Source organism: Manis pentadactyla, chromosome 1, assembly GCF_030020395.1.
Source record: "Manis pentadactyla isolate mManPen7 chromosome 1, mManPen7.hap1, whole genome shotgun sequence".
NCBI classification, from domain to species: Eukaryota; Metazoa; Chordata; class Mammalia; order Pholidota; family Manidae; genus Manis; species Manis pentadactyla.
The window spans coordinates 177218958-177235922 of record NC_080019.1 but is presented as its reverse complement, the minus strand read 5'-3'; the positions used below and the strand labels follow the sequence as shown (position 1 = coordinate 177235922).

At 42.7% G+C, this 16965-nt stretch overlaps 1 protein-coding gene across 2 annotated transcripts in view; it reads right to left on the bottom strand.

Moving 5' to 3' along the window:
• The window catches only part of CASR (calcium sensing receptor), a 65001-nt gene extending 48617 nt beyond the window's left edge, over positions 1-16384 (bottom strand). Inside the window, exon 1 of one of the 2 annotated variants that reach the window (XM_036883429.2) lies at positions 16315-16384. The gene's annotated coding sequence lies outside the window, so the exon portion shown is untranslated. Of the gene's footprint in view, positions 1-15641; positions 15871-16314 lie in introns of those variants that run through there. The other variant, XM_036883428.2, reaches the window with a different exon arrangement.
• Between the last annotated feature and the right edge of the window lie 581 nt (positions 16385-16965).

The following is a 16965-nucleotide window of genomic DNA, read 5'->3' as shown; positions in this document are numbered from 1 at the left end:
AGGCTGTTCACCTCTGCAACTGAATCAAGCCACCACTGCTTTAGGGGCCATTTGGATCTTAAGTGAAGCCAGTTGAATTTATCTACAAAAAGGAATTGGTCTACCTCCTATCTGTCTACCTCTCCCTGATTCATGGACACATGACTAGTCTAAGCTAGCATCTATCTTCTGAATGACAGGCTCCCAACTGGTCTCCTAACTTTCACTCTTGCTCTAAAATAACCAATTTCCCCACCATTTTTCACGTAGGAGTTAGAATAATCTTTTAAACATGGACTGATGATCTGCCTCTCCAGCACTGCTTTGTATCGTTTGCCTTTTGCTCATTATTTTCCTGCTCTCTTATCTGTTCCTGGAATGCAGAAAGCTCTTTGGCCTTGCTGTTGCTTCTGTGTGGAATGCTCTTTTCCGGGCTGCCTCCTTCTCATCTTTAGTTCTGACCTTAAATGTCACCTCCATCGATAGGTCTTCCTGACTACCCTATCAAAAGTTGCCCTCAACCCAGTTGTCTGACATCCTGTGTATTTTTTCTAAATAGCACTTATCTGTAATCACTCTGTAACATGTAATTTGAAAATGCAGATGTGACTGTTTATCTGTTTACTTATTTATTATCAACTCTGTAGCTCTAAATCTAGATTGTAACCCCTTGAGGGCAGAGAACTGTTTTGTTCACAGGGAAATCCCCAGTACTTATCACAGTATCTGAAATTTAGCAGGGGCTCAGTAAATATTTGCTGAATGAATGAATAGATTATTTCCCCCTCCCCTTTCCCATCTCCAACATTCAATTCATCACAAGTTCCTATAGATTTTGCTTCTTAAATAACTCTTGATTCTTTCCACTTCTTTCCAGCTCCACCACTACCAGCCTAGGTCAGGCTACCAGCAACCTTCACACAACCTGCTGTGACAACCTTTTACATTGTCTCCCTGCATTCATTTGGGCTTCTCACCAATCCATTCTTCTCCCTGCAATGGGAGTGACCTTTGAATACAGAAATGTGGTCATTTCATGTCTTTGCTTAAATCACTTCTGTGGCTTCCTTTGCTATGAGGGTCAAGACTACATTTCAGTGGTCTACAAGGCCTTGCATGGTTTAGTACTCCCCAGCCCTGAACCTTATTTTCTGCTCCACAGTCTATCATTCTCTCTGCTCCAGATGTGACTATGTCCTGTTCTTTTCAAACTCAAGGGCCATCATTTGCTGTTCCTTCCACTAGGAATCTGCTTCTTCTCACTCTTTGCTACATTAGGCCTGCTCATTATTTGGATATCAGCCTACATGTCATTTAAAGAAACTTACCTTTACAATCACCTGTTAAACCTACCAATCCCCCATTTATCCATACAAGGTTGGGTCTGCTCAGCTACATGACCTCATAGAATTATACTTTTCCCATCATTGCATTTAAAACAAATCCTAATAGAATATTCATTTCTGTAATTATTTGTTTGCTGCTTGTCTCCTTTATTAGACAGGAAGCTCATGGGGATGAGGGCAGTGCCTGTTTGGTTCACTGTCATGGTTCCAGAGGATGGCACAATGCCTTGTATATAGTAAACAACGAATATATGTTGAATGAGTGAATGTAAATAAAAAGCAGACATTCCAAATGGTGAAATTATATCTATAAATTATGCATGAGTAAAGGTAGTTCATTATTGGTGAGGTACTCTTTCATGTGTCAGAAGTCACTGACAGCATATACACTGAAATTTTTCTAACTTACAGAATCTATAAATTACAATCTTTGTGTTAATAACACTAAAAATAAAAGCTAACATTTATTGCGCACGTTTTGTGCCAGACTGTACTAGTACCTGAAATTTAGTCCTCCCAAAACAGCTTAGGATGGTACAGTTATTGTCCCCATTTTTATAGATTAGATAACTAGTTTTTAATCTTTCTTCCTTTTTTTAAATTCTTCATGGGAGCTCCCAAGAAACCTTCTAGATCTCAGGTTCCCTTGTTCTGTGAAAGATGAGTTGATGAGTTTCGAATGTCAAAAGAACTTTAAGATAAATAGTAAATAAGCCAGATAAATAACCATTTAAAATTCCAACACAGACACCCCGTGGTGAGATCATTCATCCCCCTACTCCGATGCAAGGCTGCTGAAAGCTAGAAATCCCAGTGGTGGTGATTCAAACTGTGTCCCACTGCCTTCTCCTATTTTCCTTGCTCCACTCAAGTATTAGAAAATATCAGGTAAAATGATCATGAGGGTAAGGTCAAGGCAGCCTTGAGGAGAAAGCAAGGGGAGAGATAATACCACCCACTTAGGCTTTGATGATGTGGCCTTTCACTGTGTCTGTGGGAAGTGTGCCCATTGAGAAATAAGATTAATTTGACAAACATACTTAAATAATAGTGCCTTCCATTTGTATAGGGCTTGACAGTTTGCAAAAGTGCTTTCACGTCCATGACCTAATTTGATTCTCATAACAGCTCGTGAAAAGTGGACATTATGAACATCCCATTACAGATGAGCAAACAGAGGCTCTGCAAGGGCAAGTGAGGACCTGACTGAGGCCCACAGCCCTTAGGGGGCACAGCCCTGGCTCGGTTCCAGAAGTTCTTGTTCCCCTGAGGCTTCTACCAACCATGTATGTGTCCTTCAGAGACAGACCCTCAGAAAGCAGCTCATGTTGGTGCTCAGAACACTTCTGAATGGGTGCCCCCTTGGAGCCAGTTTCTGAGCTGTCAAATAAAACCAATTACACCTGACTTGGCGCCAAAATCTTGTTACTCAGCTTAATCATTACCTTATTCACCAGACTTAGCTGACTCCTGGCAACTTTGACCTATTTCCAAAAATAAGGTCCTCCCTCAAAAGTAGACTTCACCAAAGTGGATGATATTCAAAATAATGGAACAATGAAATACATGGAATAATGTCCACCAAATAATACCAATCGACTTTTAGTTGCTTAAAAAATATCTTTTAATCTTTGTTATTTTCTACATTACTTGAAATCTCTATAATAAGCCATGTTTCATTTTAATGAGAAATGATAAGGATTTCTTAAAGAAAAATGTGGGAAGTGAATATGCCAAAATATTAACTAATTAGCAGTTGTAGATATTGATGCTTGTTGTTTGTGTGCGTATGTGTGTTTCCCTTCGCTCAACTCCCCAACAATCTTTTGAGCAACAGAAGCATCATGGGATAAGTGGAAAGCCCTTCAAGGGCTTTACTTAAAAGCTGAACACACTCATTTGACTGTCCACACACCACTGTGTTAGTTTAAAATAAATCAGTAAGGCGTTTTATGGTTCATTCACAACCCAACTGTCTAGCTGTGCCTGTGGTTCACTCCTGGAGGCCAAGGGTTGGAATCACAGTATGGCCCAGCTTTCTCACATGTGTAGGCAAAGACTCTTGATCAATCTGTTGCTCAAGGTGGTGTGGCAGCCTGTTTGGGAGAGTAGCAAAGGCAAGGATAAATCTCCTGCCTTCCTTCCCCCACCCTCCCCCGTAGTGGTCCAGAAAACTCTGGTTTATGTCCTTTCAGTGGCACAGATTAGTCTCTTAGTGATGCATTCCACACTCCTGAGGTTAATGAATGACTCTGAGGAACAGCAACTCATTTGTCTTGGGCTTTTGTGTGCACCTTAGTCAAGTCTATGAAAAAATATTGTGCTGTGGGCACTTCCAAACAAGGAATTGGCCTATAGCCCCATTGCCACGTGTCCAGCTAGGGAACTTGGTCTTTCCTTTGTTACTTTGATTCCAAGGACTCCTTAGCACCCAAGAGAGATTGTTATATAGCTAAATTCTACCTGTTAGCATCTAGACTCTAAATTCTAGCGATTCATTCCTAGAAATGGAAATGCTGTGTCACAAACTGTTTTTTTTTTGGCTAGTCTGGGATATTTTGCTCCTTTCAAAGATTACTTGCTTTTTTAAAAACCAATATTTTGTTTTTTTTATAGAGGGATTCCTAATTTTAGTATGATATTTTTTGAGGTTAAACTGTTCCTTCTACACTTGATTATGCCCTAAAGAAAAAGGCGAGTCAGAAAGCTCTGCACCCTCTCCGGAGTCCAAGTGGTGGAACTTCTGAACAAATGCCTCAGGAGGGCCCAAATCAAGGGCTGAAACAATTAGACTAAAGATTACCAGCTGAATGGAGAATATAAATAGATGAGAGACAGATAGGTAGACCTTCTAGAAACAGAAATGGGGAATGCAAAGTGGTCAGTGAAGGGAGCCAGCAGAGAGATGATCAAAACAATCAGAGCAGAAAGAAAAGCTGAAGCAAGAATGCAGACACTTTTTAAAGACATTTTGAAGCTTGAAAGAATGGGAAGCCATGTGATGAGTATAGGAGGTAGATGTGGGGATGTGATCAGCGGCAAGAAACAGTTGGGAGGTGACTTGCTCAGGAAACCAAAGCACACTGGGTTAAAGAGAAAAGTCTAATGAAAACCTGCACTAAGGAAAAAAAGTTATTAAAGAAATCAAGATAGAACTCAGCATCTGTAGAAATGCTTGTTGGTGGGGGAAATTATAAATATGGGAGCACTGGTAAATATGAATGGTCAAAGATCTTTTAATTTTTGAAAGAAAGTGTGAAATTTCCTTCACAGTTTGAGTGACAGCAAGGAAAAATACCTACTATTCCAGAGTCAAAAATAAGGGCTGCCAGTGTTCACAAAAACCTGGCAGCAGAGGGGAGGTGGAGAGGAGATTTAGTTAGTTTAGATCAGAAGAAGGATTTTGATTAAAAAAAGCAACAAATTTCCCACCTGAACCACCCAAGGATATACAATGCCAGAGAAGAGCTCAGCTTCATGCAAATATTTCCAGCACAGACGATCAGCTGCCCAGCTTAGCTTGGCAGGTAGCTGGGCAAAAAGAAAGATCTGGGAAGTTGTTATCATAAAATACCAATAGAAGGAATGTCCAAAGGCTCTACATCTTCAAACAACATGCAGACATTTTTCCCATTAAAAAATTTTTTTTAAACCTCAAAGCCAATTTAAAAGTAATTATTACACAGTGAAACAGATAAAAGAAAATAAAAATTAGTATTAACACTATCCTCTCAATCTCACAACTCTTTACATATTTTATATATACTACATATCTCTACCTCTAGCTCTATTATCCTTTCTCTTTGAGTCTATTCTGTAGTATCTGTTTTTACAAAAATGTATTTAATCTGAAATCCTATAGTATATTACTATATCATGAACACATTTCTATGTCTTGAATATTCTTTTTCCAAATTGATTTATAATTACGACTTGGTATTTCACTGTCTTTGTGTATCATACTTAGTTTAACCAGTTCCCTTCTGTTGGACATGGAAACTGTTTCAAATTTTTCATATTATGAATATTGCTGCCCTGAACTTCCTTTTGGTTAAACCTTGCATGCATTAATTATTCCCTTAGCATAAATTTGGGTATGGGAATTGCTAGACTAAAGGATAAGAACATTTTAAGAGCGTTTAATAAGCATTTCTAAACTGCCCTCTGGAAAGGGTATATCCATTTATACTGTCATAGTGGTCTATGAGAGGGCTTTTTGCAAAATCATTGTACTTTTTGAAGGATAGATGAAAGCTCTGAGAAACGAGTTTTAGACTATGGACTTTGAATTACGTGACCTAGGTTTGAATATAGGATGTTCCACTTACTAGCCATGAGACCTAAGTCCAGTCACTTAACTTCATTAAACCCCAGGTTCCCCATTCTACTGGGATACCACCTAATTAAAGTTTTTGATAAGATTTAAAAAAACGAGGTATAAAAATGCTTCTCACAATGCCTGATACACTCTAAATACCAATGAAAGAGCAGAAAACATTCCCCAGAATGATTTCCCCCCTAGGGTTTCACTGTGGAAGCTAGTAAGAAGAGCACATGGAATGAGGCACCAAAGAGCAAGGAATTCAGGTGACAGGAGACAGGGAAGGACAGCATCAGGACCACCGTAAAGCTGGCTCATAAATGTGAGTCAGAAAAAAGCCTTTTGAACAATGAAGCTAAACAAATCTAACATTATGTACTAGTGGTTGTGTCCATGTAGTCGTGTAGCTGCCTTAGGCTGTAACACACACACAACCAGCGCTTTCTCCTACTAACGGGCAGGGAGGAAATGAAAGCACCCTGGGAAATCTCACGCTTCTGCCCAGCTGTTCTGCTGACCCCTTACAGGGAGATAATGACAAGTTTTGGGAAACTACAAAAGGTAGATTGGGAGCCCTGAGATGTATAAGCTGGGTTGATAATGCCGCCCAAGCTACAAAGGCTGTAATGACCTCAAGGAGGAGGAGGGCGGAAGTGGAGGGGAGGGGAGGGAGAAAACAACCAGAGTGTACAGAGCAAATGAATGTGTCCCGCCCTTCTGGCCCTCACACCTCACTGAGGGGAAGCAGCTCTGTGATACACAAGCTGGGAGTGGGCGGGTGAGAGGTTGACATATATGTGAATGAAGACAAGTTTGCTGAGTGAAACTGGGAAATAAAATAACGGAAATGGAATTTGAGTAAATATAGAAGGAAGGGAGGGGTGTCTAGAAACCCTCAAGAAGAACCTAGGGTTATGGGGCATTGCTGGGGCTTCTCCGCCAAGGGCAGGGCTTCGTGGGTAAGCGCCTTCTCAGGGCACTGCTGGAAACAGGGCGACTAGCAAACCACCCGCAGCTGCAGTGTAGGCAAGGGGATTAAGAAGGTTTAAACCTGGCCTGTTATTTGCCTTCTTGTTGGTGTAGTTTGATTTCACCAACTTAGGAAAGGACAAGGTAGGGATAGGGGGATAAGAAAGGAGAAGAGCTGGAAGTGGGGTAAGGGAAGCAACCAGTCCCTGCCATGGCTATTCCTAGGGAAGCCCAGAAGTGCAAGAGGCAGGCCCTGCTCCAAGGAGTTCCGAATCCCGTTAGGAACACAGAGTCCCTCGGTACACAAACGCAAGCGCACATGATCAACGGCCAGGTAAGGACAAAAGATGCAGTGGGGTGTGGGCTGTGGGAAAGCATAGCTGGGAAAGCTTCCTGGCGTAGAGGGCCTGCATGGGACCTGGATGGGTGACGAGAAGAGAAGGGGTTCCAGATTGGGGACTCAGCAGGAGTCGGCAGCTGAGGCAGGACTGAGAAGGTGTGTCAGCTGGAGCCCTGGTGACACGCCACCATGTGAAGGGGAAAGAGCTTCGCTTTGGGGCCAAGAGAATTTGTCCCTCCTGCTGACTAGGAGTCCTAGCACCTCAGTTTTCTCAACTCTAAAATGAGGATAAAACCTTCCTTTCAGAGATGCAAAAATGAAGATATGAATAAAGCACTAACAGTTACTGGTACATAATAAGTGCTTAGCAAGTGATAGATTATAGTATTATATTACTACTCCTGGAAATAAAAGCACAGGATAGAAATGAGAGGCTAGGAGAATGATACTATAAAAAACAAGTTGAAGACTTCCAGAAATGAAAATGTTCAAACAAAAAAGTTACAGTGTAAGTGGTGATAAAAATTAAAGAAGGGGTGGATTAGAGCAGGACTACCTCTGTGTGTTCCACGAATCAGCAGCAGCAGCACCTCCTTGGGAGCTCTTAAGAACTACGGACATTTGGCTCCACCCCAAATATCCTACTAGATAGACCTGCTTACTAGACTTTCTGGAGGCGGAGCCTGGCAATCTACATGCTAATAGTACCTCCGACCTTAAAGTTTGAAAGCCCTGGGCTGCAGGATTTGGATAAGTTTCTTGGCCAAAAGATTAGTTCAAAGTAGACACACTTGATGTCAGTTGGTTTTGACCTCAAAATTAATCTTTGCACATGTGCAGAACTTTAGAGACTCTGCAAGGATGGTAAAACTATGGAAAAGGATTAAGATTGACTGTAGTCATAGAATATGGTTATAGTGCAAGTGGAAAAAGTTATGTCAGTTCAATCCTGGTTTGCTGGTATAAAATTACAAAAACACCTGTAGGTTTTTAGAGCTTTGCGGATTTTGGAATGGTGAACCTATATTGATTCATTTAAGCCACAAGACAACCCTCTGTAGGCAGCAGTTTCATCATGCCCACTGTATGTATTGAGAAAGTGAGACACAGATAGGTTTCCAAGGTCACAGGGCTACTACATGGCAGAGCCAAGATTTGAACCGAGGTGGTAAGACTCCAGAATCCACCCTTTTAGCTGCTAGTCCATGCTGCTTCACCTCCACCGTCATTTATTTAACCCTTCCCTTATTATTGGACATACAGGTGTTTCTAGTGTTCCACAAAGGAACACTGTGAAGAACATCTTTGGGTATAAGTATTTAACTGTATTTCTGATGATTTTTTAGGATAGGGTCCCAGAAATTGAAATCCTTGGTCAAGGGCTATAAACAATTTTAACGCAATTGTTTTCCAGATGCTGTTATAAGGATCGCTGTTTCATCCCACTCTGCGGGCATTATCTTTCAAGTCTTTAGTGTTCTTGAGAAACAAACTGGTATATTATTTTTAAAATTCTTGTTTCTTTTATTCAAGTAAAGCTAAAATATTTTTATATGCTCACCAACTGTGTACTTCCTCATTTGAAAACTGTTAGACCCTTTGCCCCCTTTTTTGAAACATGGTCTTAATGTTCCTCCTATTAAATTCTGTAAGCTCCTTAGGATAGTGAAACTTTTAACCTTTTGGTATACTTGCTATAATGTTTTAAAGTTTATTTTCATTTTAATTATGACTTACATATTTAAGTATTTTAAGTGTTTATGTAATAAAATCTATCAATATTTTCATGATTCTCTATTTCACACTTAGAACTTACTCATTCCCATAAAATATACTCTGCTTTCCTCCCCAAATCCCAAAACAGAAATTTTCAAACTCCAAGTTTAACTTTTAACTTGAAGTTACCATTTGAGTATATTTATGGTAAGAAACTCATTTCTTCAGAAAGCTAAATAAGCTATGTGTGTTCATTTTTGGTGGTGGATATCCTTTGAGTTCCACGAAACCTGAATAAGATCAAGACACAACCAGATAGTGGGAAGAAAGAGGGCTAGGAATGCATGGGATCAGGAGCATTAATCCAATCTGTCATTTGAAATCATGCTTTCCCTGGCAAGTCATTCCACCTTTCATTGCCCTCATTGGTGAAACAGAGATGATGATACCTATCCTGCCCAGCCTCTTGTTTATCTTTTGGATGTTCTGAGGATCAAATGAGTTAATAATAGGAAGGTTCTTTGTCAACCACTGGTGGCTATGGCAGTCTCCATATTGCACTGTGTTCAGTTCATTCATCTCCTCCAGTGTACCAGGCACCATGCTGGATTCTGGAGTTTTGACACTGAATAAGACATGTTGTCTGCTTGATGAGCTTGGACAATGTGTATTAGATCATTTATATCTTTTAACAGCTGATGAGCAGGCAAAATAAGGTGGGTGAAATGGGTTAAGGGGGTCAAAAGGTACAAATTTTCAGTTATAAAATAAATAAGTCCTGAAGATAGAATGTACAGCATGGTGACTGAAGTTAATAATACCATATTACATATTTGAAAGTCTTTATTAATTGAGTAGACCTTAGAAGTTCTCATGACAAGAAAAAATTTTGTAACTGTATGGTGATAGATGATAACTAGACTTATTGTGGTGATCATTTACTATATATACAAACATTGAATCATTATGTTGTACATCTGAAACTAATACAATGTTATATGTCAGTTTTACCTCAATTAAAAAAAAACAATGAGGTAGGCAATATTAATAACCCTAGTTTATAGATAAGGAAACTGGGGCACAGAGAGGTACTTGTCCAAGGTCACACAACTAGTGAGCTGTAGTGCTGGGACACAGGCCCAGGCAGTCTGATTTCAAAGTCCAGAATTTTAACCACTATATGGGCCACCTCTCTAAAGATGAGGTGAAATTGGCTGACAATTACATACAATAAAACTTTACTAGAATATTCATTTTCAGGAGTGGAGAAAGAGAAGCCCATCTGGCTTCCTCACTACCACTTTTCCTGTTCTCTCCATGGGCAAACATTTGGTACAGAAGGGCTCTCTTGTGCGGAAGCTGGGGGCATAGGGATGAGCAGACCTTCATCCTGACCTGAAGGAGTCCAGGATCTGGTGGACAGGGCATGCAAAGCTGTGGTAGAGAACCTTGGCCTGATAGTTCCTCTCCTACCAGCTCTCTCAGACCAGCTGGTGCCCAACCCCCTACCCTTCCTCTCCCTCAAGGACCACCACAATGGAGACCTGGGTACCATGGCTAGTGTCTCAGAGTGCACAGTGCCCGCTCAACGCCCAACATGCAGTTGGAGCTCAGCTGATGCTTCCTGAGCTAAACATATCAAATTATAGAACACTTAGGAAGACTATATGAGGGATATGATAATTCTTTCAGCCATCATCTTCTATTGAGAGAATAAAAATATGATTTTTTTCCCTAAGGATAAAGAACTTACAATTATTTGGGCAAGGGCACAATAACAATATCTTTGAGCCTGCATTTTTCTTTCTACATGAAAAACAATTAAACAAGAATCATGCTTGTTAGGAACTCTACCAACTAAAAACATGGGAGAAAGAAGTCAAGTTACTCCATTTTTCTATTCATTAGTAATTTTGCTTGTATGTATGTGAAAAGTTTGTTGAAAGAATATCTAAAATTAGTTTCCTCTCTGCAGGTATCATATTACCTTTGTCCCTGTCATCACTGATAAGCACTCCCTGAGGGTTGGAGGAAAAAAAACAGGTTTCCACTCTGGTTCCCAGGAAGAAATAAAAATCAATTATAGATGAGAAACACATAAAATCCAATTAATTCAGGTTATTAACTTAAGAAATCATTCTTCCTGCTTTTTCAATGTAAGGTAAGACCTCAGAGATGAGCTGAGCCAAAGGATATGGGCCATATGCCAGGCATTGTTTTGGGCACTTTCCATATATAGCTTATTTAAACCTCACAACCACCCTCTGGAGGAGACATTACCTCAGTTTTGCAGAAATCACAGGAATATCCACCAGAGAGGTTAAATATGCTGCCTAAGGTCAGAGATAGAAGTCCACTTTCATCCAGACTCTAGACTGTCCACGATGGAGGCAGACCTTATTTTTCCTCATTTCACACTTTACTACCTCACTCCTTGGCCCTACCTAATTATAATGTCTGTGCATTTTTGTGGCTTCAAGTAATGATACAGTTGTTGAAGCAACTAATCCAATAGGACTACATTCAACAAGCATTTTTCAGGATCCACATTTGGGGGATCCCAGCAACTCAAAAGCAAACACTATCATGCATGTCTGGATTATTTCCCACTTTGTGAATGGATGATGTGGTTAATCAAAACTACACTGCACTATAAAATAGGGACCACCTAAATCCTCTAATTCCCACTGGCTTTAATAACGGCATCTCAGCCAGTGCTTATTGGATTGAGGGAGGACACATAAGAAAAGAGGAGAAAAATTCAGTCAGTGTCAGGCAAGAGTTGAACCCAAACCACCAGGAATGAGTGAGGATTATATATGTGCCCCTTTATGACAGTGGCAAAAAAATGAAGTGGCAAAAAAAAGAGTCTAAAAGCCTCTTGGACATGGGACAGATTGAGCAAAGATGAATTTTATTTGTAATAGATTAACTAAGCCTACCTGATCCTATTTCATGTTATAGAAGTCATCAAGGGTTTTTCTGAATTAGAAAGACAGCTTTTTCGGTATCAGTTATTAAGTCCTCTGCATGTAAGCACTTCCTAGATCCTTTATTCACAGTCCTGCTTGTTATCTGGCTTCCTTTTGTTTATTCCAAGATCACTTGGATGACAGAACCAAAGGATGACAGACCAGAATCCCACTCCCACATCTGATGAGTGACTGAGTGCCGAGGAGTCTACCTCACAGGTATCTCCAGCATCTGGCTCATTTTTTTTCATGGTCACTACTGTGGCCACCACGGTTCAAGCCTTCATCACCATCACCTGAATGGTTATAATCTCTTGCAGTTTCTCTGCTCCAGACTTCTTCCCCTTTAACCAGAATCCACACATAGCCAGAATGATTATGCTCTAAAGAAAATTGCTCACTAAGTCACTCCTCTACTTAAAACCCTCCCGTGGTGCCCTTTGCCAGGATAAATAATGACAATAGTAGCCAAGAATAACTGGGTGCATAATTGATGCCAGGTACTACATGACTTGTCCCAACTCTTGCAGCAACCCAGTGAGGGAGGTACACCCTCGTTACCATTACTTATTGAAGCTAAGTTACTTGACCAATGCCCAACAGCTAAAAAGCCGTGACGCAAACATGGATCTGTATGACCTACAGTGCATATTTTAGCCACTATCCTACCCTGGTGATGGCACATGGGTTCTCTGTGGCCTGGCATGCTCACCATGCCAGCCTCATCTCTAGGAGCCCCACATTGCTCTTCAGGCTTTAGCTCTTTGAGCTACCTGCAGGTCCTGACCCTTGACATGCTGTTTCCATGCCTCTGTTTTTGTTTGTTTTCCACATGAATCCCTCCTCTATAATGCCCTCTCCCATTCGTCTATCTTGTGGGATGTCTCATCTTTCAAGATTCAACTCAAGTGTTGATTCCTCCAAGAATCTTTTCTCAATCCCTCCTTTCTGTCACAGAACTGACCACTCCCTTCCTGTGCATCACTGTGCGCCAGTTAAGCTTCTATTAGCGCAACACAATACTGTCCTATCCTTACATGGATGAATTTGACTCCCCCCTCTTAGACTTCTGTGAATTCCTTAAATGCTAGGACTGTGTCTTACTACTCTGATTTACCCATAGTACCTAGCACAGTGCTGGGCTTATAGGTTTACTGTAAATATTGTCAAATGAATGAAAATATTTGTTTGCGCATGATATATATTGCTTGGTCAGAGCACTTGTGCCACTATATTGTGAGACTGATATTACTTTTACTTACAGTATCAGCACAATTAGTAATTTTTTATTTACTGAAGGACTATATATGAAACTCTGAAGAGGTACATGGAGCTTTAGGGTGACTAAAATTTTTGGGCATCCTCCCAGTTACAGCAGTGGCTAAGGATGGAGAGAAGATACTGTTGTCCACATGTCACACTTGTTTTCATCTGGGAGCGTACTCAGTGATAATGGGCTGTCACAGTACAAGCCAAATGGTATGGGAATGACATACATATCTCCTTTAGCAATGGGTATATGGGCGGCTCACATCTGAAGCACAATGCACATGTTTTATTGTGCACAATTAAATAGGCTGATAAGAATAAAATTAATTTAAACATTTAATTTAAAAGCACTAATGGCAGTGGTGGAAAACCATGACCAACTCATGACAGCACAAGTGATATTGTGATGACAAAACATCCTTTCTCCAAATTTTCAGACACACCAGTTCTACATGTGTACACATGTCACATGGCACAACACTACATGGCAGCCAGACTTGATTACTGGCAGCTAAATGCAATTCCTAACTGAAACGTTCTGGTCCTACCTCAAAACCATATATATCCCCAAATTCCGACCTATCCTCGAGTCTCAGCTCAAGGGAAACCTCCTCAGGAAAGCCTTCCCTTGTCTTGCAGTACAGTCTATATACACTCTCAAAGAATTTTCTTCAGAGAGCTTATCTTAGTTTGTGAATACATGTTCCATGCTTAGTTTACTAATGGTTACCTTCCCAAAGCATCTATAAGATCCAGGAGATCAGGTTTTATTCATCATTTTTTCTCAGTGACTGTCACATAACCAGACACTCTGTAAATATTTTCAATGAATGACTGATTCCTTCACCCCTTACTCACTAATTGCCCTGTTCTCTTAAGAATTATATCCAATTTCTTGCCAGACTCAGGCTGATCCTCAACCCATTCCTCTTCATTATTTCCCTACCCTATCACAAGGCTCAGTCCTTATTTTCTATTCCTCTCCCCTTCCAGACCCAATTAAAAAATGCATCTTAGAATTGACAGCTTCAAACCAACCTGAACTTTCCAACACGTGCGGAATCCAAGTCAAGGTCATGCAACAGGAAACAATAAAGAAAATAAAGGAAAATGTGGTGACTGGAGTAGCTATTAGGTTATTTTAAACATTCTGAACAACTAAAAAACCTATTAATTCAGTAACAATACTTTAAACCTCTTCTACTTTATCATGTAGATTAAAATGAGTTTATTTGCCAATGTTTTCCACTCCTCAGTATGTTTTAGCTTTGCCTAGACACAGCCTTGGAAAAGAGTTGATTGTGTTTACTGTTGGCAGGTAGTAAGAGACACATGTGGTCTCTCTCCGGGTTGCTCCTAAATGACTAGGCCCTGTGCTCCAGGATTCTTCTCCACTCCTCCCTTCCTACTACTTGGTTCCCCTCTAACATCTTCTACATCTTTCCCCACTTATCTGCCATAAATCTATGTTCCTAAGCCCCTTCACAAGTATAAAGCATCCATCCTCTGAGGCCCTTACGGAGGAAGAATCCTACGTGCACCACTCTGCTGGTCCTGGGTGGAGGAGGGAGAGGCATGGAAAGGTGTAATTGGAAAAGTTCTACTTTCAGGAATAGGAACTAGTGAGGTGTTAATTTCTGGAAATTTAGAGCATTTTAGAAAGTGTTCTTCATTAATTCCCCTCAGTACTGGACTGTACTTAAATTGTACTTGGAAAGTCCAGTTTAAGAGAAAGAACAGATAATAAGTAATTCCTCACAGAGTCTCCCCCAAATACTGCTTTCTTTGAATCTCTGAGAGAGTTAAGGCAACTAAACGAAATGCCCTGTCTCTTGGTAGTAGGCTTCCTACTCCAGGGGCTACCCCAGTGAGACACTGTGAAGACATCAGCGCCAGTGTCAGCGGGGCACACTGGAGATCGAAGGATGCAGGCAGTGGCGGTGACGTCATTTTCTTCGGATACTTTCATTAGGCAAGAGGTGGAATAAAGTATTAAACGCAGGGACGAAACTTGTAAGAAGAGCAGAAGATATGGGTAAAACCACAGGGGAGGTATAAATGGACACAAATGCTAGTACAGGCATTTTTCTAGAAGATAAACTTTTGAGTCGAGTTTTTAAAACCATGTGCATGTGTTACCCGTTTGATGTTATAATTTTGAATAATTTAAAAAATAATGTAAGACTCCATCAATCTGGTATTTTTTTTCTCTCCAAGGAACACGGCAGCTGGTAATCAGGCACGACCCTAATTGGGTGCCACTGGGGCAAGGTTCCCAAGGCAGCTGGAAGCTCGGGTCAAGGATCCTGGGAGAGGACTCGCGGCCCAGGCGCTGGATGCCGACGCCGTGCCCTCCCTTCCACAAGCGAACGCGCTAGAAAACTGCCCATTCCCTCGCTCATACACAGGAAGGGGGTTCTTCCTGGCCGAGCCACCGGCAGAAACCAGGCGCAGGCACAAGGCACTGCCCGCAGCTCGCGTCTCGGTGCGCGCTGCCTTCCTCGGCGAGGGTGACCCGCCGCCCCTTCTCGGGGTAACCGAACAGTCCGGTCCTGCGCCCGCGAAGCCTTTAGTCTGGTAACCTGGCCGCGCACGCAGGGTTCCCTGGGCTGAGCTGCTCCAGCGTACGTCTGTCCTCTGGCCCCGTGCCCGCGACCCCCAGGCGCAGCCACTGCTCGTCCCCCATCGGGGCGCTTTCCGCCAGACCTCCTCGCGGCCCCTGGACCTACCTGGCGCCTCGGCCTGGGCTCCCTCACCAGGGGCAGCGCCGGCCCATCGACTCTGGTCTTCACGACGATGGGCTCGAGGCTGGGCTCGGGGCGGCGAGCGGGCCCCACTCCCGGCGCCAAGGTCCCGGTCCCGGAGAGGCGCTCGCTCGCGGGGCCGGCCTCGGCAGCCCCGCAGCCCCTCTGGGCGGCCGCCGCGGCCCCGGCCTCGGAGCTCCGCCCCTCGCCCGCTCCCCGCCCGCCGGTCCCTTCTCGGTCCCCGACCGCCGAGCCCAGCTCCTCTCGGAACCTGCTCGCGGGCTGCTCCCTGAACCTGCACCCCGGGCAGCCCCGGTTCCCTCACCGTCTTCCAGCCCAGATCGAGCGGAGCGGACTCCTCGCACCCGGCGCGGAGGGCGCGTCTGCCCCCCACCGAGGGCTGCGCTTTGGGTCTGGTTCCCGGGGACCCGGCGCTCGGGTCCTCTCTGGTGCTGCGCCAGGAGTTCCCTGACCCTGTGCCTGCTCCTGCGGCCGGAGAGACCCCCTTCCCACCTCCTTTTCCGAGAAGGAAAAAGGCCTAAGAAACAGGGGACTTAGGGCTCGCCAACGTCCTCTGTGCCGAGTGGGCCTGTGTTTGCTGATTAAAGGCCAGAGAGTCACGGGAAAATAAGTATATCCCCTGTGCCAAAACTCTTACTCATTCTGCGGGACTCAGGCTGGGCGCTGTCCTCGCTGCGAGGCGAGACCTCTGTGCTCGCAGACCGCTCCTTCCTTCCACCTGCGCAGAGCGCTCGCGGTCGTTCCTGGCCAGCGGCAGGCACCTGTAGCGCGGTGTTTCCCTTACCCACCCGAACGAGGGCCCGTCCGAGTCCGGGATCCGGCCTGCCTCGCTCACCCCAGTCTCCAGCCCCTGGCGTGGCGCCCGCCACCTATCAGGCGCTCGAATATTTTATGAATAAATGGAAATTTAATTTTTTGGTGGAAAAACATTTTTTTTTCATTTTACCCGCAAACAACACATTCTCTTTGGGGTGGGCAAATTCCTAGCCACTATAAAAAGCCACAAAAAATATTATCCCCTTTGATGCAACATTCTTGGGGAAATTTCCAGGACAAAATAATACTCGTGCAGAAGTTTGTAGCAGGATCATTTATTACAGAAAACAATAATTTTAAAAACCCACAAAAAGTAAACAAACAAAGCCAAACTGTCAACAATAGGAAAAGGGGTAAATAAATCATGGTAGTGTAACTTAATGAGATATTACACAATCATTAAAATGAAAAACATCAAGGCACGAGTGTCTTAAGATGTTTTAAGAACAAGAGGGAGTATTTATAAAGAAAA